A 25172-nucleotide genomic window follows, 5' to 3' on the forward strand; every position below is an offset into this window, starting at 1 on the left:
GAACGCCCCCTCAGAAGGTTCCCTGGATCCTTGCAAGAACTACATCGTATTGAGGGCACTGCTGTACCAATGGGTAAAGGATCTAGCTATCTGGCCATAGGTTTAGCCACTGTAGCAATTACTCATACATAATTTAATTTTATTCATAACTTTATTCATTGTTCATATTATGCAGTTTTAAAATAATTCACTGTACTGGTGTTTTATATTTTGAGACACATTTTATATTCTGTTCTTGTGAATTTTATGCATAACGCTGTGTTCTGTTACACGATATGAAATAAACACATTTACATTCCATCAATATCCTAATATTGTGCTTGCTTAGGAAGAGCTCAATGTGCAAAATGACAATGCATTCTTAAAAGCAAAATAACTGGAACAGTGGAAGAAGACTTTTTCATTTGCAAATTAATGCAATCTAAGCATTAAATAGAAATGGTGATGGGAAGGATGAGTTGAAGCCTAACTCCTTTTTCAAAACTCCTTTTGTCCTCCATTTTCTGCGAAGTTGAATATCATAATATAATCATTGAGTTACCCAGTCTGATGATGCTGAGAGATACAGAGACAAGCCAGGAAGAATAAAAGAATCCAATCACTGAGGAATTGGCTGGAGAATTCTTAGGGGAAAACATCAATTACATGTAGAAGAAAAAAATCTGCAATTACTACGTTCACCTCAGGGGAAGCTGAGACTTGTCTGATGAAGAGGGTTTGTGGAAAATAATATTTACATGCACCTTCATTTAGAAAGAACTGTAATTATTTTCCTAAACTTGGAGTGATTGCATGGAAAAATAGGTAGTAGAACATTTTCAGTAATAAGGAAAAGTGTGTTAAAAGATAAAGAAACCTCACCAGGTAGGTTTTGTGGCAATAATCCAGAAGTATTTTGCTGTTGTCTTTTTCCATTTTCCATTTGATTTCCCAGTTTAGCCTATAGCACTGATAACTTTGGTGATGTCCTATCCCAGAAGAACTCTGTTCAAGCCACAATTAATGAAATACTGCCTTTAGTTGGGCAAAAAGTGTCTTATTCTATTTAACTAGGCAGGCATTTGTAATGTGGTAATTAATGAGGAGGTGTAGGCTCTTGATTTACAAAGTGAAGTGATGAAAACAAGAGTCTCTTTAAGCTCCATACTGAAGAAAATACTGCAAGCTGTGCAAACACATTTCACCAACCAGATTGAAATAATGTATTTATAATCACAATATAAATCTGTATTATCATTTAAATGCTACCATCTATCTAAATAAATGTTAATATATATGAAATTGAAAAACTATAAAACAGCATTTAATTATATCTGTTGTATACAATAAACTGATATAATTCAACCATCCCAATGAAACATTTTTAGCTGGATTTGAGTTCCTTCACTGATATTCAATAGAATAATCATACTAGAAGGGAACAACAAGAATAGCACTATAGTACAATGTATCTAGAAGACACTAAGTTAATTAACTATGCTAATTTACACTTCATTGTTTTATTTCAGTTTATTGAATCCAAACTTGTTCTTTAAAAATAAAATGAAAATCTGGGTTTAAAAGACCATATATTGACATAAATAGAACCTGCAGCACAAAATTCAATGTAAGATTTTAAGCTGTTTAGTTTTTTCTTTCAACAACTAATTTGGATATATTTCTATTAATGATACCAATCTTTGAAGTAAGTTCAAAGGTTTTTAATTTTAAAAAATAACTGTTTCTTAATAGAAATGTCAAGTTCTTTGATTTAAACTTATTAATTGATTGGAATTTGCTTTTTTTTAAAAAAAAAATAGATATAGACTTAGAAGAATTTAGGAGAGCAAAGGGTGGCATATAAATCAAACCAATGAATGAATGAATAAATGAATGAATGAATGAATAAATGAATGAATGAATGAATGAATGAATAAATAAATAAATAAATAAATAAATAAATAAATAAATAAATAAATAAAGAGCTGAATCTAGTCTGCATGGATATATGCCCTGAAATATACACAGTAGGGTTTAAAACAAATCAGGCCAATTTCTATGTGTAGCAAAAGCAAAAAATATAGTTTAGCAAACTTACATCTAACCAGTTAGCGAAGAGATGCAACATTACTGTTTGTTATTGCTTAATGTTTTTATTGGGTATTTATTATATTATACTTTGTATTATGTGAGGTTTTACACATTGTCTAAGGACAGTTTCTAAATATTAGAAATGAATAAATACAGCAAACTCAAACGATTACTCTGACGTGATGAAGCCGAGGCTGTTTCCAACATTCAGTCTTTAAATATCTCAACATAAATATGCATTTATTTATTGAATTTATATCCTGCCTTTCATTCAATAGCTCAAACAGCATACACAGCACTCCCTCCTTTTGTTTTCCACATAACACCCTATAAAACAGGTTAAAGGTGTGATCGATCCAGTGAGATTCCATGCTGAGGAGAGATTTGAATCCCTGGTGCAAGTTCAACATTTAAATCCTTATATTGAATACCAGGTTCACTAAGATCTGTTTGGCTGACAAGCTGTCTGTTGGGGTAACCCAGATGAGTGCAGATTTTCCCAATTTAGCAAATTCGACATGATTTAGGAATGTAAATCCAAGTAGATATGAATGAAAACTGGTAGTCTAACACATGATAAGAACATCATATGGGTAAGTCTTCCCTAGATAAGACAATATTTGCAGTAATGGAAATGTCCAGCATCTCCTTGTGCTTCCACCACTTAGAAATAGTGATGCTGAAATGAGTCCAAAAGGCCTGAAGACAGAAGGAACCCAAGACATTAATATAGCCATCTAAGCTGACCTAGTTAGCAAGATGCTATATGACACACGGCTATCTTCTACTACCAGCCACAGGCTTCTGACATTAAAACTACAATGATTAAATCTTCCTTTTTTGTTATCCCCAAATTCCTATTTATAATCTCATATCTGTGTTCTCCTATGTTTCAAATAGAATATGTTGCAAAAACAAGTGTTCCAGTACCTTGTTTTTCCTGAGCTTTGTTAGTACAGAGCCAGATTTCAATAGAGAAAATTAATGGCAGAATTTATAAAAGACACTGAATTCAGTGAATAACCATGCTCCCTTGGCAATCAGCAGAGAAAGGAAGAACATTAGTTTGATATTTAAGAAATTACTGGATTCAGTCATGGAACTGTTGTGATAATGTTTGAAATTTTAACTTAGTATTATCAAACATTAAAGTGAAATTGTTTCTATATTTAAATGGATATTAAATTATTTCAATGAAAATAATATGGTAAATAGAGAGTAAGTTTAATATAGTAATTAAAGCAGGGGTGAAATCCTCTCGGTTCAGACTGGATCGCCCGATCCGGTAGTGATGGAGACAGGTGGTTCGGAGAACCGGTAGCAAAAATCCCTGCTCCCCCCCATGCCCAGCTGAGCCGGGTTGTAGAAAAACCCGGCTCAGCTGGGTTGTAGAAAAAATGCTTTTAAAAGTCTCTGACGATCTAAACTGAGTTGCCTGATCGGCAGAGGCTTTTTTTCTTTTAAATGCCTCTGACGATCCAAGCTGAGTTGCCTGATCGGCAGAGGCTTTTAAAAGAAAAAAAGCCTCTGCCGATCAGGCAACTCAGCTGGGATCGTCAGAGCCTTTTGAAGCCATTTTTTTACAACCTCTTCGCCAAAGAGGTTGTAGAAAAAATGGTTTTAAAAGTAAAAAAAAAAATTGGCCATGCCCACCCAGTCACATTATTACCCCCCCCCCACTAAGCCACGCCCACAGAACCGGTAGTAACATATTTCACCACTGAATTAAAGTGTTGGCCTGTAAGCCATGAAACGAGTTCTAGGCCTCCCTTAGGCATGAAAGCCAGTAGTGTTACTTTGGTCAGTCATTCTCTCTCAGTTCATCCCACCTCATAGGTTTGTTGTGGGGGAAAATATGAGGCAGGAGTGTTTAGTATGTTCACTTCTCTTGTGTTATATATTTTAAAAGAAAAAAAGGAGTTGTCTTTACTAACACGGGTGTCAAACTCAATCGCGTCATGGGCCAGATCATGATGTATCGCGACGTTTTTTGCCTTTGCGGAGCCGGGGTAGGCGTGGCCTACGAGTGACATCTGGCTTGCAGGCTGCCAGTTTGACAGGCCTGCTATATAAGTTAATGTAACCTCTTTTATTTACATGTTACAATTCCAAGGAGTTCTTACAAGTTTATTTTCCTTAACTGAAATTGGACAGTTAAAAGTGTCACACAGCAAGGTAGTAAATTAAAATGCAATAAGCCTACTGTCCTAGCTGTGGAGGACTGGCATTCTCTTTGACTGACAACTTTCATAATTGGTTTATTCATTGAAACCTGAAATCACTCTGTCCGGCTATTACTATCAGCAGCCCAAACAGGGCTGGTTCAAATTTTTAGGCAGGAAAATGGGAAGAAGTGGGTTTTAAAAATCCATTTTTTATATTTGGCAATTACAATATTTACTGAAAGACAATAGCACTTAGACTTATATACCGCTTCACAGTGCTTCACAACACTCTCTTAAGTGGTTTACAGAGTCAGCATATTGCCCCAAACAATCTGGGTCCTGATTTTACCGACCTCAGAAGGATGGAAGGCCGACCTTGAGGCAGTCAGGATCGAACCCCTGGCAGTCCGCAGAAAAATAGATACAATACCCTCCGTCCCTCATTTCCCTACCAAGATCAGGGCATGTTCCACTACCCTACTGTAGTCCTTATTGTTTAAAAAATATCACAGTAGTCTGTGTGGTATGATGGCTAATGGAAAGCAGTGCTGTGGCTGCTGGTTGATCCAAGCTAGCCTGATATTGCACTGCTTGTCTTTGATCTGAGCATTCAGCCATGGTACCTGTTAAGATAGGCATGAAGAACAGTTAAGTTTTTGCTTCTATACTCTGGCATCAGGTTCAATTTACCAAGCAAGATAATAGAATGAGGTAATAAAATAGAAATAAAAAAATACTCCTTATTCTCAAAGATAGCAATAGCAATAATATACTGCTTTACAGCCCTCTCTAAACGGTTTACAGAGTCAGCATATTGCCCCCAACAATCTGGGTCCTCATTTTACCGACCTCAGAAGAATGGAAAGCTGAGTCAACCTTGAGCCTGGTGAGATTCGATCTGCCAAACTGCTGGCAGCCGGTGATCAGCAGAAGTAGCAGCAGTACTGCATTCTAACCACTGCGCCACTGCAGCTCAAGATGCTGTCATTTCACAGGCCCCAAACCTCCATTTAAACATCAATGCTCACAGGATAACCATAATGGTTTTTGAATATTCAGAAAGTGAAGACCCCCTCTTTTCCCTTTTAAATAAAACATAAATATCTTCCTGTATTTGTTTACATTTGGCTTTTGACTCTTCCATTTCTCCCTGGCTACTGTCTGTTTTGAAAGTACAAACAAAACTCCTTGGAAATTAGGAATTTATGGAATGTTAATGGGACTTTTTCACATGTCAGTGAATGGATAGGCAAATGAGATTTTAGTTGAAATTATGAATACTTCTTTTCTAAAAGGAAGATGAAGAATGTATTTCACTCTTATCCAAGTAGGCCCGTCAGATGCTGATTTATAATATAGTAAAAATAATATTTTTGAGGGGTTTTCATTTGGGCCTTTAGCTGAAGAATGGGAGAGTAGACTTTATGTTTTAAATTGTCAGATTAAACACAAGCAAATTCCAAGCTTTTCTTCTGCTGACTACCCACTTGCGTAAAATCATATATTTAAATATACTGAACAATGTTTCCAGGGGACTAAGTTAATTAGCATGCTGTTCTACAGTAAATATTGTTCCCAGTGTTATTTGATGAGAAATCAATGGTTTAAGAAAGAGAACTTATTTATTTATTTATTCATTCAATCAGTCATTCAGAGCACAGAGCAATAGTTATGTTTCCATGAACAAAGAGTTTCAGTTTCATGTTGATGACTGACGAGAGCCTTGACAGTAGATATCAATTGTTTTACAAACTTCATACTGTTTTTGAATTTATTAATCTATTTATTGCCTGATTTATTTACCATCTTTTATATTCCACTTTTACACTAGTGCATTCAGTACAGCTGTCAATACCATGTAAAGCATGGTAAAGCATGTAAAGTTGTCATGTTCTTGATGATCCTCCTATGATGAAAGAAAAAATTCAAAATTTGTAAAGCAATTCATTTTGAACAATAAGCTATTCATTTACAGGGCACTGCAAATGAATATTATTAACAACAACAACAACAACAACAACAACAACAACAACAACAACATGGACATGGCTTAAGATGGGAACCATCAAGAAAGAAACGGAAGGTTTAATATTCGCTGCTCAAGAACAAGCACTACAAACTAATGCCGTGAAAGCGAAGATACAAAAATCCACTGACAATCCAAATTGCTGACTTTTTTTTTTTTAAAATTTGATTTATATGCCGCCCTTCTCCGGAGACTCAGGGCGGCTTACAATATGCGTTAAGCAATAGCCTTCATACTTTTGTATATTTATACAAAGTCAGCTTATTGCCCCCACAAACTGGGTCCTCAATTTACCTACCTTAGAAAGGATGGAAGGCTGAGTCAACCTTGAGCCTGGCGAGATTCGATCTTACTTTAATTACAGACAGCTGTTGTTAAATTACAGAGCTCTGTCTGTTGAGCTATCCAGGCTTTGTTGCAACAACAAAGTCAAAACTGTTTCACATTTAATATATGAATGCAGCAAAATTGCACAAACTGATTACAAAGCTAGACATGACCAAATTGCTAAATTAATCCACTGGTCATTATGTAAAAAATATGAATTACCTGTATCCAAAAAGTCATGGGAGCACAAAGTGGAGAAAGTTACCGAAAATGAGAACATGAAGATCTTGTGGGACTTTCAAATACAGACATATTGTCATTTGGAACACGACACGCCAGACATCACGGTTGTTGAGGGCTGAAGCATACAGTTTATTGATATCGCTGTACTAGGAGATGCCAGAGTCGAAGAAAAAGAACTGGAAAAAATAACGAAATATCGCGACCTGGCCATCAAAACTACAAGGCTATGGAAGAAACATGTAACCATGATACCCATTGTCATCGGGGCATTTGGTACCATGTCCAACAATTTTACAAAACACATCAAGAAATTGCAGCTTTCTACAATAACAGCAGTGGAACTGCAAAAAACTGCACTACTCCGAACATCATATATTTTAAGAAGATACTTGGTTGATACAGTACCTAGGATGCTGGTAGCAATCCATATCAACCATTAGCACCAGTCAATGGTATTTATGACACATCTTTAAATGTTCAGTTGACTGAGTTTCATGTTTAATGAATAAAAGAAATAATAATAATAATAATAATAATAATAATAATAATAATAATAATAATAATAATAAAATATTTAATTATATTCAGTGCAAATATATTAACTGTTTTATAACATCTGTTGTGCTTGGTTTTTGATTGATAACACAAATGTTAGGTATACTAAATCATTATGGTTAAATAAATGGCTGCTTCCTTACTAAATTTCTTTCTTAGTATTCCAAATTGTTCTTTAATAGGTTACATCATACATGAACTTTTGTACTGAAGATTTGGCAGGGCACTTTGCATGAAATTAAACTTGACAGAGTTTGACATTCTGGAAGTAATTGATATTGAAAAGAAGACAATATTTTGGAAGTCTAGAGTGCAATCATTGGGTTGCATGTAAAAAAAGGTATTTTCAATAGAGTGCTTAATACTTGACACTAAAACAGTAAAGCAAGGAGGCCAAATGAAGTTACTGAGAGATTCAGATTGTTCTACTTGTTCCAATAAACCAGTACAAAGGATTAAACATATATATTAATGTGCTGGTAAAGAATACATTTCTTCCTTTAAAATATAACAAGTGTGTTTTTCATGTAATACTATCTCAGCCCAACTCATCTTATAGCATTACAGTATTATGGGAAAAATAGGAGGAAGAAGAACTATTGGTATGTTTGCTGCCATGAGTTGTATATGAAAAAAAGGTTGGATAAAAACAAAAAAAAAACCCTTTTTACCTAATGTGAGAAGATTATAACTTCCCAATGTTGTTTTTTAGTTCTTGAAGAAAGAACTTCAAGAACATATATACCGTATTTTCCGGCGTATAAGACGACCCCCGACTTTTCCTGTTAAAATATAGGGTTTGGGCTATACTCACCGTATAAGACTACCCCTCTTCCAACGCACACCAAATAAAAATTAAAAAACATCAACTGGCTCACCCACAATGTAAAAGCAGCTGTGCTAGATCCAAAATGGCCCCTGCAACAAGCAGGAACCTCACACAGCCACAAAAGCCCCAAAAAACAACTTTCACACTTTACACACACACAACACAACACAACAGGCTCACCCACAATGTAAAAGCAGCTGTGCTAGACCCAAAATGGCCCCTGCAACAAGCAGGAACCTCACACAGCGCCAAAAAGCCCCAAAAAACAACTTTCACACTTACACACACAAAATTCCACATACAGCTTTGTGAGATTTTGTGTGTTTGTGTAGTTAGAGTGAAACACTACAGAAACACACTAAATCTCAGAAAGCTGCACAAATATTATTTTATTTTATTTTTATTTTTATATGAAAACTAAATTTAAAACTTCCTAAACTTTAAATGGCTAGGTCTAAAAAAGAACAACTAAAAAACCCCCCAATTAACTATTTTTTTAAAAGCTCCCAAAGGGGAAAAAAACTTACCCCATAGAACAGGGGTCTCCAACCTTGGCAACTTTAAGACTTGCAGACTTCAACTCCCAGAATTCCTCAGCCAGCTTTGTTTTGCTGGCTGAGGAATTCTGGGAGTTGAAGTCCACAACTCCCTGCCTGCTTGGAGTGGCTTGCTGATGGAATGGATTCAGGCAAGCGAAGCAAGGCAAGCGTTGCGATTAGCAGCTAAGGTAAGCAAGCTGGAGGGGGAAAACTTTTTTCCTTTTACAGGGCTCTGGCGATCCCAGCTGAGTTGCCTGATTAGCAGGCAAAGCTGGGATCTTCAGAGCTTGGATCGCCAGAGCTATTTAAGGCTCGTCAGAGTCTTTCGGGCTGGTCTGCCTGGTTACAGAAGAACGACACCCGGCGTATAAGACGACCCCCAACTTTTGAGAAGATTTTCATGTGTTAAAAAGTCATCTTATACGCCAGAAAATACGGTAGTCCATGTGCCATATAATTTTATGAAATATTCGCTAATGTTTTATGCTCATATTTGAGAATACCTAGTGTTTTATTCAAAGCAGCAGCTGATTTTTGTACAACTTTATACAATAAAAAGTTGGTGTAGATTAAGCCTCAATCACTCCTGATGTATTGATGATTTAAATCCGATTTTTTTATGGCAAAATAGTTAAAATGTTAAATGCATATACCATACTTTTTGGAGTATAAGACACACTCCCCCCCCCCAAACTGGGTGAAAATTGTGGTGCATCTTATACACCGAATGTTGCCAAAGCCCTGCCCACCCACCGGCCCCCACATTTCAGCCATTTTCGGCCTCAGTGCGTCACGTTTTCAGCCTCCGCACACCCCATTTCAGACCCGTTCCAGACTGCGGGGATCACCACAGCACATTGCTGCTGATTGCCACCTCCAAGCATTGCTTTTTGGCCACCACACATCATATTTTTGGTCTTTGCATGCCCTGTTTTTAGCCTCCGTTCATGGCATTTTTGGCCGGTTCCAGGTGGCGGGGAATCAGCCAAAAATGTGATGCGTGGAGGCCAAAAATGGGGCATGTGGAGTCTGAAAACACGACACACGCGGGCCAAAAACATGACGCACGGTGGTGGCAATTGGCAGCGATGTGCTGTGGCGATCCCCGCAGCCTGAAACGGGTCTAAAACAGAGTGTGCAAAGGCCAAAAATTTGATGCTTGGAGGCCAAAAACACAACACATGGAGGCGGAGATGGGCTCTGCTGATCCCCACAGCGTGGAACAGCTGATTGGTGGTATTCCAGGAGGCTGATCCAACCTCCAATCAGCTGTTCATGGTAAATCAGGCTACAATAACATGCTGAAACTGACCAGGCTGTTTGCTGCAGGGACACTAGCCAGATGAATATCGATGGATGCTGGTAGGCAGAGGCAGATTTTTTTTTTTCTTGTTTTCCTCCCCAAAAACTAATGTGCATTTTATACTCCGGAGCATATTATACTCTGAAAAATATGGCAAATACTATTTCTTTGTCTTTCTGGTCATTGTTTACTTATCTATCTTACACATGTAAATCTTGTAATAAGATTTTAAAAAGATATAAAATGCAAGTATTCTAATCCATTCATATACTGTAATATAAATAATCCATATTGAGTCATGCTAATGATCCATCTACAGTTCAGTTCAAATGGTTCGGAGAACCACTGCCATTGTTCCCAGACAGTATGATCAATGGAGAATGGCAAATTAGAAAACCTACTAATTTGGTGGACACTATATTGGGAAATACTTTTTTTAACACTGACTTTCAATGGCTTAAATTAGGGGTTATTTTTCAGAGATTCTTTGAACTGGATATGTCATGAATAGAATGCATGACTTTATTCATGCAAAGATTCATAGAGTGTTGCCTCCTTCCCTTCTAGTTGATTCACAATATCATCTATAGCTAATAAATGTGCTACAATTAGCTTCAAGGTGATAAAGGAATTAATTTATGTTGATTTAAAATCCAGTGAAGATGGTATGTATTCGTAGGACAGCAGGGGTTCTACTTCAGGTGCTGACTAACAGTGCATAGTACCTTAAAGAATGATAGACCTAACTAATCTAGTAGTTTATTGATATTAATTGGGTTGCTATGAATATAAAACAATTGGTTGCATTTTAAGATGTGGAAAATAAATTTGGAAAGAACATAGAATAATCTAATCTAATCTAATCTAATCTAATCTAATGATTACAAACCATGCTGTGCACTGATAATTCCAGACATTTTGGCACAATAGTTTTTTTGAATATTGTAAACATATTTTATATGTTTGTTTATAAATGAGCAAAATGTGACATCATTGTTCATCAAAATACTAATCTGCCTTTTAGCGGAAGCATATTGTAACTTTATCATGCAAACCCTTTCGCTTATTTTTAAAACTAATTTTGTTGTTCGCAATGAAAGAAGAAAATAGGAAAGTGGCTATTAACCACTTTGAAATCACTTTACTTTATATTTAAGAGGCTCAGAGAAAATAATTGAAATAGATTTTATTCCAGTAACAAGATTTTGGGCTCTGAAGGCATAGTCGCTGCCAAAGCCTTAATTTGCCCATGCCTGGAAGAACTGAGTGCCTTTTTGCTCCTTTCCCATCTGAAGCAACAATTATTATCTGACCTACTTTCTTACACAAGTAACAAACAGCCTCTGTTAGTTCTTGGCCTTTAGAACAACGAATTTTTAGGACAATTCATTTCAAATGCCACATGATTAAGGAAATAGTCTTTAAATTGTGACATAATATCTGGTGTGGTTTTCCCATTCCCTGATTTTCTGCCATAGTGTTTATATACCTTTGATTATATAAGAATATAATAGATTATGTAATATTTAATAGAAGAGTATTATAGTAGTTATCACGAGTTGAATATATTTTTCTTTCATTTTGGAATGCCAGCTGAAAATATCTTTCTGTAGAAACTTTTTCTGTTGTTATTTGGCAACTATATGATTGTGGTTTATTTTTTGGTGAGCTTTTATATTTATTATTGAACAGGGAGTTAGAGGGAAGGTAGACTTCAATATAGTTGCACTGTAAAATGAAGACAATTATTTATTTATTTTGAAAGGAAGACATTCTAAAGCTATACCTGTCTCAAGTGTGTTTTAAATCACCTGGCACAATTGTATAGTGGAATTTATTTTTAAAAAAATCTAAGCTGTGATAAGATTCTATTATGTGTTGTGCTAGCCAAGCACAGAAAAAAGAAAAGTCATAGATACCACCAGGGGATACAAATTACATTAAAACTCCTTTAAGACTCTGTTCCCAGAATGTTAAGAATCCAAAGTTTATTGCAACATCAGTTCCAGCAAATCACTGCAAAATCTGATAAATGCAGCAAGTTAGGAAGCAAGATGGAAGGGTATGAATCCTATCAACTGCCAATAGAGCTGTGTGGTATATCAGATTCAACCTGCAAAAGGTACTTTATAGTGCACCTGTGTTGAATCCAGAGTGCTGCATGTTCTATTTTACAAATCTGCATGCTCATGTACAGATGGTGGTGGGGAAAGGAGATAAATGTTAAAGAGTTTTTTTCCCCCTTCTATTGTGTCTGATTCTCAAAGACTGCCTGCAGTTTTCTTGGCAAGGTTTTTTTGAAATGGTTTGCCATTGCGTCCTTCCTAGGGCTGAAAGAAAACGACTGACTCAGGATCATCCAACTAGCTTCATACCAAAAGCAGGAGTAGAACTCATGGTCTCTTCACTTGTTTCAACTCCCACAATTCTTCTGTAAACCACAGGCAGTGACGGGATCTGTGTGTGGGGAAATGTCAGTAGATTCTTCTCTGTCTGGATATATGTGTGTATATATCACAATCTTACGAGTCTTCCATATATAAAAACTGGAACATGTAAATTAGATAAATAAATACGTAACAGGAGTGTCAACACGAAGCTTATTTCACTAGCTGTAAATAGATCCAGTGGTTTAATTTCTCTAATTTCACCCAGAAAGATGAGGAGCCTTTTTCAAGTAGTCAGAATCATTGAATTTTCTGGTGTTCTGATATCATTCCTGTAGGTGTTTGCTAAGAATTACTGAATTACTAGGGATTACTTCTGAGCACAAGTATATACAAGTATGTTGAAAATGACTTCTGAAATAAACACTTCTAGTTCAGGTATCTGAATTTGTGCTTCCTAAAACATTTCAGTTGTTATAGGTGATGTCCATCTGGTTATAATTTACATATTTATATATTGAACATGACTATATATTATTTTCAGCTGTTTATTCAAATATACTAGCTCAATTAATTTCAATTAATGGTCTTATCTTTGACTGCAGTATGTTTACATCCTTTATGTGTGATGTAATCCACTTCGTACTATTAGGGATAGCATGTTGTACTATTAAATGTATTTAAATTAATGATTGTCCATCAAATGATCTTTGGATATTAATGTAAAATATAATAAAATAAAATTGACAAAAATAATGTTAAATGTGCTCATTAATCTAATTTAGAAAAGTTTATTAATAGAGTATTCTTATGGTTGAATTGAAGTGGATGGTTAATTTGTTGTCATGGTTAAGGAATCAGACAAACTTGGAGACCAGAGTTCTAGTTTTGTGTTAGCATAAAGGCATCTGGGTGACTTTGGGCCAATCATACTCTCTCAGCCTTAGGAGGCAAGGTTTGCCATTCCTTCCAAGTCTTGCCAAGAAAATGGAGACTACTCCAAGTAGTCATCAACCATCAACACTGACAAAGGAACCAAAAAATAATCTGTGTTAAGTCACATTGGCAGTATTCTTATCCTGGAATATGGCAAGAATAGATTATTATAGTAGATGAATATATTGATCTGCATTTTTCCATTTAGAAGGAATTTGTATTTTTAAATGATTTTTTATTTTATCAGATTAAATCAGCCCATTGCCTCTGATCATGAAAACAACTTTATTTAATATTCTCGTTAATTTCTAAAACTTTTCAAACCACTTGGCTCATATAGGTCTTGTAGGTACTTCAAATCAACTATTATTTGTTCCAATGGAAGATGTAGACATAGAGGAAATTGAATTGGATTACCTAGTTAATGTGCTGTTTTTACATATAATGCTGTTAATAGAAGAACATGACAGGAGACTTTTGGGCTGTTTTATAGCATTTACAAGTGTTTAGAAAATTATTAGGAATGATTTACATCCAGTTATTTTAAAAAGAAAATAGTTAATAGGATAAGTGGATAAGATACTTCTCCCTGAGGATAATTATGAAGTGGAGAACCTAGCAGACACTTAGCCTGTAGCTGGGAAATCAACAAGCTATCAGCTGCCTGGTGAGGATGACTCAGTCTCAGCATAAGTGATAGCTGATTCAGAGACCAAGCAGCTGGATCCTGAGTTTGGGAGACTTCCAAGACTTAAAACATGCCATCAGCTAAGCGGGAGTGAGGAGCAGAGATTGGCAACTCTCCTTTAGAAGAATGAATTTCAATTCCTCTAATTAGGCAAGTAGTCAAACTCCAGCCATTCTTTCCCCAGATTCCCTCCCCTTGTTGGAAATAACTGTCTGCTTCTTTATTATTATTATTATTTTTATTATTAATCATATTTCTATGCCGCCCACTCTCCGAGGACTCTGGGCGGCTTACACCAAAGACAGTATACTAAATAGCATATTGCCCCCAACAATCTGGGTCCTCATTTCAGAAGGATGGAAGGCTGAGTCAACCTTGAGCCGGTGAGATTTGATCCGCTGATCTGCTGAACTAGCAGTCAGCTGAAGTAGCTGCAGTACTGCACTCTAACCACTGCGCCACCTCGGCTCATCATCTGGACCTACTGCATTCCCCTAGCTTTTCATTCTTGGTTTCTCCCAAGTCTTTGTCCAACAAATGGATCTTTGGTTTATGACCCCTAGACTTCTTAGCATAAAACTGCACTACGTTTTCAAAAAGTTGCTCAGTTTCTCCTCTCATAGTCATTCAGTCATAACTGAGCAAAACAACTTTCCAGGCACACTTAATAAGCTAAACCACCCTCTCCCTGCATGGATTTTGCATTTAGTCTTGCTGCCTTTGCTTTTGACTAGGGGAACAATTAATCATCCAATCATCAAATAGAGATACAATCTCCAGATGCACATTAAACAACTTGCACAGACATTTCATTAGCATGCTACATCCATATTTTAACTGTCATAGCATCTGTAGCTTCAGCTTTTCTATTTTTCATCATTCTCACAATTTTTTATGAAATTACATCCATTTTATAATGGACTAATTTGCCTCTTCAGCAAATCTCTGTGATGGCCATAGAAATCTTTGCAATACTCTTCCCAGCATTTTCCCTCTTGGGTTTCATCCCAAATAATTTCATCAGTTCTATTTTTAATTCTGTTTCTTCTGTTGGAGGCAGCCCTTTTGTTTTGCACCAACTTCAAAAACATTTTTTGTTTCTTTATTTCTATCAAAATCTATATTTTTCTCCTCCTCTCTTCATCTTTGCAGTTTGTTCGTCCTCTTTGCCTACCTTCTTTGCAACAATTTTTGCAATCTATAATACATATCATAAAATACTTTTCATCATTTCTTCATCATTTTCTGCTCCCCTCCATCACATCTTTTCTCCATAGCTCTGTGATTTCTTTTACCATACTGTTCTTTGATGCAGCAATGGATTGTTTCTTCTTTTGCCCCATTCTCCTGCCTATTTTCCTATAGCCCTTCAGTGGTTCTTAAAATTTTGTGAACCCTTTTGGATTTTCATTATTTCTGCACAAATTTGACATAAGGTGTGATCTGATGTCCATATGTTCTAAAACTAGATAAAGAGAAAACCCAGTTAATTGAATGAGCAAAAATATTATACTTGTTCATTGATTTATTGAGTGAAATTATGCAAAGCTACACATTCAGTTTTATCAAGCAAAGAATGATGTAAGATAAGTGACCTATCAAAGCTTGTGGAAAAATATTACTGGATAAACTAGGTCTCTCAGGTCAAATGGCACTCTACACATTACAGAGGAAGAGCTGAGTACAGGGCCGGATTTAGATGAAAAGAGGCCCTAGGCTATTCCACTTATGAGGCCCTTTCACCAGTGGTGGGATTCAATTTTTTTAACAACAGGACTGTGGGCGTGGCTTAGTTGGGGTGTGGCTTGGCAATCATGTGACCGGGTGGCCGTGGCTATGTGCATAGACTTTTTTCAGAGGGCTGAAAAAAGTCATTTCTGACTGGTCCTCGCACTTTTGACCGGTCCTCACACTTATGACCATCCTCACATTTATGCCCGTGCAGCTTTCTTAACAACCATGTCACTCATTTCACAACTGCTTCTCTTCACCATGGTGACAAGATAGGGCAAAAACGTAAAATGTGAGGACAGTCGTAAGATCGAGGACTGGTCAAAAGTGCGAGGACCAGTCATTTGTTCCAAATGATTCCGGTGCTTAAAAGTGATAAACAACTGAAAGTCTGGCAAACTGGAGTGAATAAGTTTGTCTGGAACGAGAAAAAACCGAGAGTGAAATTGAAAATCATGCAAGATGTTCCAGAAAGGGGAGGTCTTAAACTTCCAAACCTACAGTTATATTATGAAGCAGCAGCTTTGACTTTAGCAAGTGATTGGTTTGGAAGGAAAAAGACTGGAATACTGAACATAGAAAGTTTTGATCTTGAATTTGGATGGCATGCTTACTTATTCTATGATAACAAAGTGGATAAAGTATTCAAAAGCCATATACTTAGAGATTCTTTGATGAGAGTTTGGAAGAAGCACCGATTCAAATGGGATTATAAAATACCGCTATGGCTGGATCTTGGTCATATTATGTGGAATACAAATATAATGTCACTCGGGGGGTTTTTATACAAAGAGGTTCTTTTTACAGATGCGGGCAGATGGCAGCTGAAGACATTACAGACACTGTTGGACAAAAGGATTAACTTAACTTGGTTTCAATATAATCAATTACAATTGAGATGGAAAGAGGACCAAAAAATTGGTATTATGTTGCATGAGGAAGAACTGGTTAGACATATAAAAGAGAAAGGTCCAATGCATATTAAAAGACTTTATAATGTTTTGTTAGAAAGGGATTCAGAAACTGAATTAGTTAAAGACTGTATGATTAAGTGGGCACAAAATTTTGAAGAACCAGTGATGTTGGAAACATGGGAAAAAATTTGGGTTCAGAATGTTAAATTTACACAGTCGCAGAATCTGAGGGAAAATTTTTACAAAATGTTTTATAGATGGCATTTAGACCCTAAGAAATTGTCGTGTATGTACCCTAATGTTCAGCCAAAATGTTGGAGGTGTGATTGTACAGATGCTACATATTATCATATTTGGTGGACCTGTAAGAAAGTTAAGGCTTTTTGGATAAAAATTTGGTGGGTCATGCAGAATGTTTTGAAGAAAAAAATTCAATTTTCTCCACAATTGTTTTTATTGGGTATAGCTAAGGGTTTTACAGTGGATGAAACAAAGTTGATTTTGTATATGATTACAGCAGCGAGATTGTTGATAGGTAAATATTGGAAAAATGAAGCTTTGCCCACTGTTCAAGAATGGACTTTGAAGATGGCCAGTTTCGCTGAGATGGCAAAGATTTCAGCATATTTAAAAGACCGCTCACAAGAGACTTATGAATGTGAATGGAAAAAGTGGATAGATTATGTGCAGAACAAATATCAAACTAGGAAATATCAGATAGCTTTTCATTGATAGTATTATATTATATTAAGATAGAAATATTTCAACTATGTGAAGATGAAAAATGATATGGGGGTTGGGGGGGTTCAAGGGTTTTTTATATAAAGGGGATAATGATGGGGTACATTCTATGGAAGTCCGGGGGGAGGGGAGGGTTAGGGTAGGTTAGGGAGGGTGGGTTGGGGAGTTTGGGGTGGGTTAGGGGGGCGAAAATGGGGTGAAAATGTAATTGTAAAACTTTTACAATAAAAAAAAAAAGTGCGAGGACCAGTCAGAAATAACTTTTTCAGCCCTCTGAGTAGTCCATATGCATAAAAGGATACAGCATTAGAGAGGGATGAAGGAAGGGAAGGGAAATTAGAGTAGGAGGGAGGGTAAGAGAGGGAGGAAGGGAGGAGGAGAAGGAGAAAGGAAGAGGAAGTAGGGAGGAGAAGAAGAGGGGGAGGAAGAGAAAGTAAGAAGGAAAGAAAAGAGAGAGGTGGTAGGTTTGAGGAGAAAGATTGCTGTACAATAAAAAAGATGAAAGGGAAGAAAGCCAACCCCAAACAAATATAAAGATATTAAGATAAAGAATGAATTGTTAAACTTTAAAGAATAAAAGAGAACAAATATGAATAAATAGCAATAATTAGAAACACACATACAAACATACAATGTATTTTGTTTGAACAGAGTATTTGGCCGGTTCATAAATTTAAACAGTGTTTAGTCATTTCAATTAAATTTACAATTTCTATATTTCCTTTTTGCCATATTTAGTCCTCATCTATTTTTGTAAAAAACCAATATTACCCTTCATCCTCATCTCTAATCTTAATCAAATTCAATTTTTCCCTTCTATTCTATATTATACCCCTTCCCATTGTCATCTATTTTTATATCCATCCTCACATTGGTTAATTATGTAATATTACAGTTGTTTAATATGAATTCAACATTTTAATATAAATCAATTAGTTATATAACTACCTTTTTTGTATATTAATCAATATGAACATGAATATTCCAATTATTTCCATGCAATCCAATTTCTTACAAATCAATTAATTATATTTACCAATAATAATAAACCAAATAATTTCCCCCATATATTCCTCCAAACCACAACTTAACCATTTCTGCTTTCAACACAATATACAATTAATAGTATCTCAATTATTACAATTCCCTAGTTAAATAGAACATTTTTTCTTTTGTGTTTTAAAATCTCCTCTTTTTCCCTAAATTTCATGTTGTTTGCACCTACCTTTTTTGGTGAGGAAAAAGAAATCTGCCTGCCTAATTTTCAAACGTGCAAAGCCAACAGCCTGTTTTACTTTCTCTTTTGTTTTTCAGTATAACTAGGGGGAAAAAAATCTGCACTCTTTCCAAGCAAGCAGCAGAGCTCTGAGCAAAACAGCTGAGAGCAAATCAGCTGGGGGTCGGGAGCCGATCTAATCAAGGGCTAATTAGCCTATGCTGAAGCTCCGTGGGCCAATAAAATTACAAAAAAACCACCGAACCCTTTGTTAAATTGCTGGCTCCCCCGCCCCTCGCCCACCACTATTTATTGGCAATAAATAGTGGTGCGGAGGGGCGGGGCAAGCCAGCAATTTAACAAAGGGTTCGGCTGCACCACTGGCTCTAGGGCGGCCCTTTGAAGCCCCGCGGCAAGAATTTGAATTATTTTTTTCCTCTAGCCATCGGAGGCAGCAATAGACTGGGAGTGGGCGGGGTAAGCGAACGGCCGCGATCCAACAGAGCAGAGAGGGAGGGTGAGTGAAGGCGTGGAAGCTACTTTCTCCATCCTGCTCTCTTGCGTCCGGAGCCGGTGGGGAACCACGTGGCAGCCCACGTGGATCCCAGGCAGCGGAACTCAGGCTAGGGAAGGGGTGGGCAATTGTGGCTCTTTTACAACCTGTGGCCTTCAACTCCCAGAATTCCTGAGACAGACAAGCTGTCTCAGGAATTCTGGAAGTTGAAGTTCACAGGTTGTAAAAGAGCCACAATTGCCTCCCCCTGGCTACGGTAGGCTGGCGCCGCACGGGTGGGAGGCGAGGGGCGGGCGAGCCAGCAATTTAACAAAGGGTTCGGCCGAACCCCCTAGAACCCCCAGAATCCCACCACTGTGTAGGCCCCTCTTGATCTTGAGGCCCTAGGCTGAAGCCTAGTTAGCCTATAGGAAAATCCGGCCCTGGCTGAGTATCTTTCAATATACTAGTGGTATTTATGACATGACTAGATTAAATATTTTGGGAAGTTTAGTTGCTGATGTTGCCATGCATGAAAAGAAAAACCAAAGATGTAAAGACAGAATTACAGTGGGAACATGGAACATAGGAAGTATGAATATGGAAAAGCCAAATACAGTGAAAGATTAAATCAATTGACCATACATTGACATCTCAGGTGATAGCAAATTGAAGTGGACTAGAATTGGACACTTTCAGGGAGAAGATCATACAATTTACTAATCAAAACATGAAAAACAAAGAAGAAATAGTTTTACATTTATGAACATATAACAAGAATAGTCCTTGTCTAGTTTAGTTTAGTTTACTTTATTGTTATTGCACCTCGTACAACAAAATTAAATGTCATCTTCAGTGTACATTATAACTATAAAAATAAAACACAAACACACATCCTTCACATTCTATACAATTGAATTGAAAACCCGATATTACATTAATATTGCACTATACAGTAGAATTCAACATAGTTACTGCCCTGGGATAGAAGCTGTTTTTCAGCCTATTTGTCCTTGTTTTTATTATCCTGTACCGTCTGCCAGATGGTAATTGTTCAAAAAAAGGGTACCCAGGATGAGATGGATCTTTAAGAATGTTCTGAACTTCCTTAAGGCAGCGGGAGCTAGAAAGCTCTTCCAAGGATGTGAGAGGGCAACCAATGCAATAATGATTGAGTAATGTCAGTTAGACTTCACTAGCAATCCTTTAATATGATAATGATCCTAATTTATGATCCGATCACAGAAGAACAGGATTTGATGAGTTTTATGGACAAGTTGAATTTGAAATTGACAGAAATGCAAACAAGATTTGCTGCTTGTGATTAGAGACTAGAATTCCAAAGTTGGAAATCATCAGGAAGAAAATGTAACTGAAGTTTATGGATTAGGAAACTGAAATGAAGCTGAAGAATACCTTATCAATTTCTGTGAATCAATACAAGTAGTCCTCATTTAGTGACTGCCACATTTAGTGACTATTTGCAGTTACTGTATGATGATAAAAAAGTAACTTTGTGACCAATCCTCATATTTATGATCTTCACAGGTCTGTAAAGCAAAGAAAAACTGAAGAAAAGTTGCATGTAGTTACAGTTTCTTTTAACAATGCCTTCACTTAACAACCAGGTTGCTGGTCCCAATTGTGATTGCTAAACAAAAAAAAATACTAATAAAAAACTGTATTTTTTCATTGCTCACACTGTCTTCCATTAATCAAAATGATGCTTGTATATGTGAACTTCAGTAGGTGGACACAGAAATAAAATTGACTATATTATTCAACAATGAGATAGAAGAACTCAGCTATAACAGCAAAGATATGGGAAAGGTCAGACTGTGGAACATGTTACAAAATGATTATGTGCAAGTTCCAAATTCAGCTAAACCAGAAGAAGAAAGTCAATCAATTGCCACAATATGACTGAGTACATACCAGTGGTGGGTTGCCCCTGGTTCGCACCGGTTCTATAGAACTGGTAGTAAAACTGGTGGGAGGCTCCGCCTACCGACCCCAATGTCATCAAAATGCTTCTGCGCATGTGCAGAAGAGAACACGGTCCCATTGCAAACCGGTAGTAAAGGTAAGTAGAATCCACCGCTGGTACATACCCTCTATTGTCAAGGAGAATATTAGAAATCCCTTTGAAGTCCTAAACTTCATTGATGGAGAACTGTGGATTGAATTCAAGAGTTTTTAAGAAATGAATGTGAAAAGAGACTGCCAAAGACCAAGAAACAAAAGAAGGAAAACTAGATGTCAGAACAGATGGAGGAAATTGCTAGTAGAACAGAAATGAGAGCCAAGAAAAACAAAGTTCCCAGGAAGAAACTTAACAAAGACCTGTCAAAAGAGACAAGAAGCAGTATTCCAATGACATATGTAAAGACATTGAAGATTGAAACAGATACAAAAAAGCGAGGAAAGTTTTCCAGAAGATCTTTGAACTCAGAAGTAGATTCCAACCCCCAACCTCATATTGATATGCTATTGATATTATTGGACAACAGTAACTGATTCAAAGAAGATCAAAGAAAGATAGGAGGGGTATACTGAAATTCTGCTTAGTAGACATGCCCAAGATACTCTAAAGCAGAGGTGTCAAACTCGATTTCATTGAGGGCTGCATCAGAGTTATGTTTGACTCTGTGTGTGTCTGTGTATCTCTGTGTGTCTGTGTGGCTGAGGTGGCAATGGCCAGCTCAACATCACTCGTGTCAGGGGTACCTGTGGTGGCACAGGTGGGGCTGGGGGGATCCATTGTCTTCAGTGGAGGAAGGCGAAATCAGGGAGAGTGCTAAACCCATGTCCTCCAGAGGAGCCTTGCCGTTCTTCTCAGGCCAGCTGCGCTTACCTCCTCAAGGCTGCTGCTGCTGTTCTTGCTCTCTTTGGCCAGGTTGCTCATGGTGTGTGCAGGAGGGCAAGGTGTATGGGTCAGAGAGAAGCCCAATCTCTTTCTACGCAAAGAGACCCGGCTTTGTAACCAAAGCATCCTCAGCAATAGGATGGGAGACCAACAGGAGAGGTCAGGAAGAGGAGAAAAGGGGATGGTGAAAGGGCAGCAGGGCTGCTGGTGCCCAAGTACTAAGGCCAGATTTTTTTTCTTTCCTTCCTTCCTTCCTTCCTTCCTTCCTTCCTTCCTTCCTTCCTTCCTTCCTTCCTTCTCTCCTTCCTTCCTTCCTTCTTTCCTTCCTTTTCTTTTTCCTTTCCTCTTCATTCTTTCTTCTTCCTTCCCTTCTTTCTTTCTTTTTTTCCTCCTTACTCTCTTACTATCTTTGTATTACTTAGAACCTTGACACTTTCCTTCTTTTTCTTTGTCTTTCCTCTTTCACTTTCTCCTTTCCTGTCCCTTCTTGGATGCTCAAATGCAAAAGGGAAAACATTTTTCCTTTTGTTTTATTTTGCTTTTGTTTTGTTTTGCTAGTCCTCTGCTAGTGAAAATGGAGCAAGGGGGCTGCGTGTCCCTCTGGGCCCCGTTTTCGGCCAGGTTGGCCTCCTGCAGCCCTCTGCCAGCAAAAATGGAGCCGGCTCGCCTGAGCTCCGTTTTTGCTGGCAGAGGGCTGCAGGAGGCAGCTTCATTATACAAGCATTTTCATTATATTTGAACTTTAAACTCCAGCAGTTATAAGATGAGCTTTCTCTCAGGGTCACTCAGGGTCAGCTATGCCACATAAATTGAAAGAGAATAGAAAGTAAGGTAGTTTATTAGAGGGATTTTTGTGCCTTGAAGTTGAAATTGATACCTGGTAGCTGCCTGGATTAGCCCCTGCAGCTGTCAGGGCTGTGGAACCAGTGGAAAACCAGTTCTGAATCTTCCTGCACTTTCCACAACCTTAAGAAGAAACATTTCCCCATTTCCCAAAACAATAAATCACATTGCCCAATCTGGAAGCTGGCTGGTTGCTTGGTTACCTCCTCTGCCCAGCCAGCCGTTGGAATGCCTCTGACTCAACAGAAAGCTATGCTGTTTGAGTTACACCACTCCCCCTCTTACTCCCCTCTCCAGCTCTAAGCTGTGTCAGCCTGAAACCTTGAGAAAGAAACCCCATAGAAACTATCCGGTCATAGCTAGGTCCGTTTCAGGCCTGACAGCAGCTTTCTTGGCAAGATTTCAGAAATGGTTTGCCATTCCCTACTGCCTAGGGCTACGAGATGCTGAGTGGCCCAAGATCACCCAATTCATGCCTAAGGCCGGGATAGAACCTATCCCCTGGTTTCTAGCCTCTCCCAGTTTGAAGCCTGATGCATTAACTACTATACCAAACTGGCACATATTAGTAAAATAGGTTCTGGAAAATTAGATACTTTTGAAGAAATTGTGCTATAGAAAAGAATGTAAACTCACTGAAAAGTTGTTTAGAGCAGATAGCAGATGAAGAGAGCAGAAAGGAAACAAAGTCAGCATCCAAACTTGTGGTAATGAAAGACAAATTGTTTTTCAAATACAATGAGCAAGATAACTTATTCAATAGAAAGCAATAACTTAATGGGAAGAAAATAAAGAAACTAAAACTAAGATTGTGCTAAACTGCATTTTAAAGCAGCACATATGAATGTAATCTAAAGTAATCGGGCATGCAGATAAAAGTAATATGTTATCCTTTACCTACCTACCTCTCTTCTATTTGTCACTTTTCCTTAGTATTCCTTGACCAAGATGTGTATTTTTTTTTTAGGTGATCCTAAAAATAGTCTAGTTGCGAGAGTATTTCTGAACTGTACAATCATCGTGTGCTTCAAGTCGGAGCCTGTCTGGGTAAGCACATTAATGGGGAGCTTTAAATGAGATGAGATGGATGTACAGTTCATCAGTTCCCCATTTGGAAAACCTGTCTCCCTCATCATCCATTGATTTCCACAAGGATGAGAGTTTGGTCACCCTTCCAACAGAAGCTGCATTTGGAGAGTATTAGCACAATATAGCAGGGATTGAAGAGTCAGCAAAAGATGGCATATTTCATTATAGCTTTTCAATGTGCCATCAGCTCTCTCAAAATACCCGATATATACCCGTCCATTTTCACAATAGCTTATTTACTCTTAAAAACTTGGATATTTTGCCCTGAGTATTTTTAAAATGGTTCTCTAGACAATCACAGCTTCTATATGTTTAGAAGTACAATGATATTCATAATTTGGGGCTTGTGCTGCTCATTAGCGCACACATTGTTTATACAAGCAAAAAAGATCAAGCTGGGTAATTTTGTATTGGTATTGGAAACAGAAATATCAGTTTGGCTTATAGAATTCTCCAAGGAGATTAGTGAGGGAAGGGAAGAGACTGCTCTCCATTTCTGCTTTCTCCAAAGAAATAGTGATCAGAAAGCCTCCCTCCCTCCCTCCCTCCTTCCAGAAGCAAACAACCAAGCTCAGAAGCACCAAGGATTCCACAATTCAACCCTGATCTTACATATATTCTCTTCTATTGGTCTTAGGAAATGAAAAAGAATGGATTTCATAGGTCCTGGTTTGTGATCACAAACTATCTTTGCTGACTTTCAAACTCAGCCACAAATATATATAAGCATTTCACATACATATATACACATACCTATATACATACAGTACATACATACATAGAGAGAGAGACATACTTGAAGAGGACTGCGAAAGGGAGAGGATTATTATTGTGCTCTTGAGGTTTTACCCAGCTCTTTTAGGTTTAAACTTCTAGAACATTCATCCTGTCAGTTGTGTCAGATGCATAGGATGTACTGTGGGCATATCTTCTAAACATTTCAAAAATCTGATTATATGATGAAATATATTTAAGTATAAAGTAATGAATTATAACACATAGTATTTAAGAGGAGAGTCATAATGGACATGGATAAACAGATACAACATGAACTGAAATTCTTAGAAAAAGAGGAGAAACTGTATTACACCAGATACTCCAATGTTGTAACATGCTGGATGATTTTGGCCCATTCTCTTTAGACCTAACTCACCTCACAGGGTTTTTGTTTTAGGGAAAATAGAACGTGGGGAGCATTAGATATGTACACA

At 37.3% G+C, this 25172-nt stretch overlaps 1 protein-coding gene and 1 long non-coding RNA gene across 26 annotated transcripts in view; one reads left to right on the top strand and one right to left on the bottom strand.

The window, feature by feature from the left end:
• Positions 1 to 25172, top strand: part of GRIP1 (glutamate receptor interacting protein 1) — a 369729-nt gene that overhangs the window by 118152 nt on the left and 226405 nt on the right. The window lies entirely within an intron of this gene.
• On the bottom strand, positions 5995 to 24758 carry LOC117655628 (uncharacterized). The gene is made up of 3 exons (XR_004588748.2): positions 24740 to 24758; positions 6811 to 7007; positions 5995 to 6141 (listed from the first exon to the last, which is right to left on the bottom strand). It is a non-coding gene; the product is annotated as an uncharacterized LOC117655628 (long non-coding RNA).

The sequence above is a fragment of the Pantherophis guttatus genome, chromosome 7, assembly GCF_059756535.1.
Source record: "Pantherophis guttatus breed Tessera chromosome 7, ASM5975653v1, whole genome shotgun sequence".
Lineage (NCBI taxonomy): Eukaryota > Metazoa > Chordata > Lepidosauria > Squamata > Colubridae > Pantherophis > Pantherophis guttatus.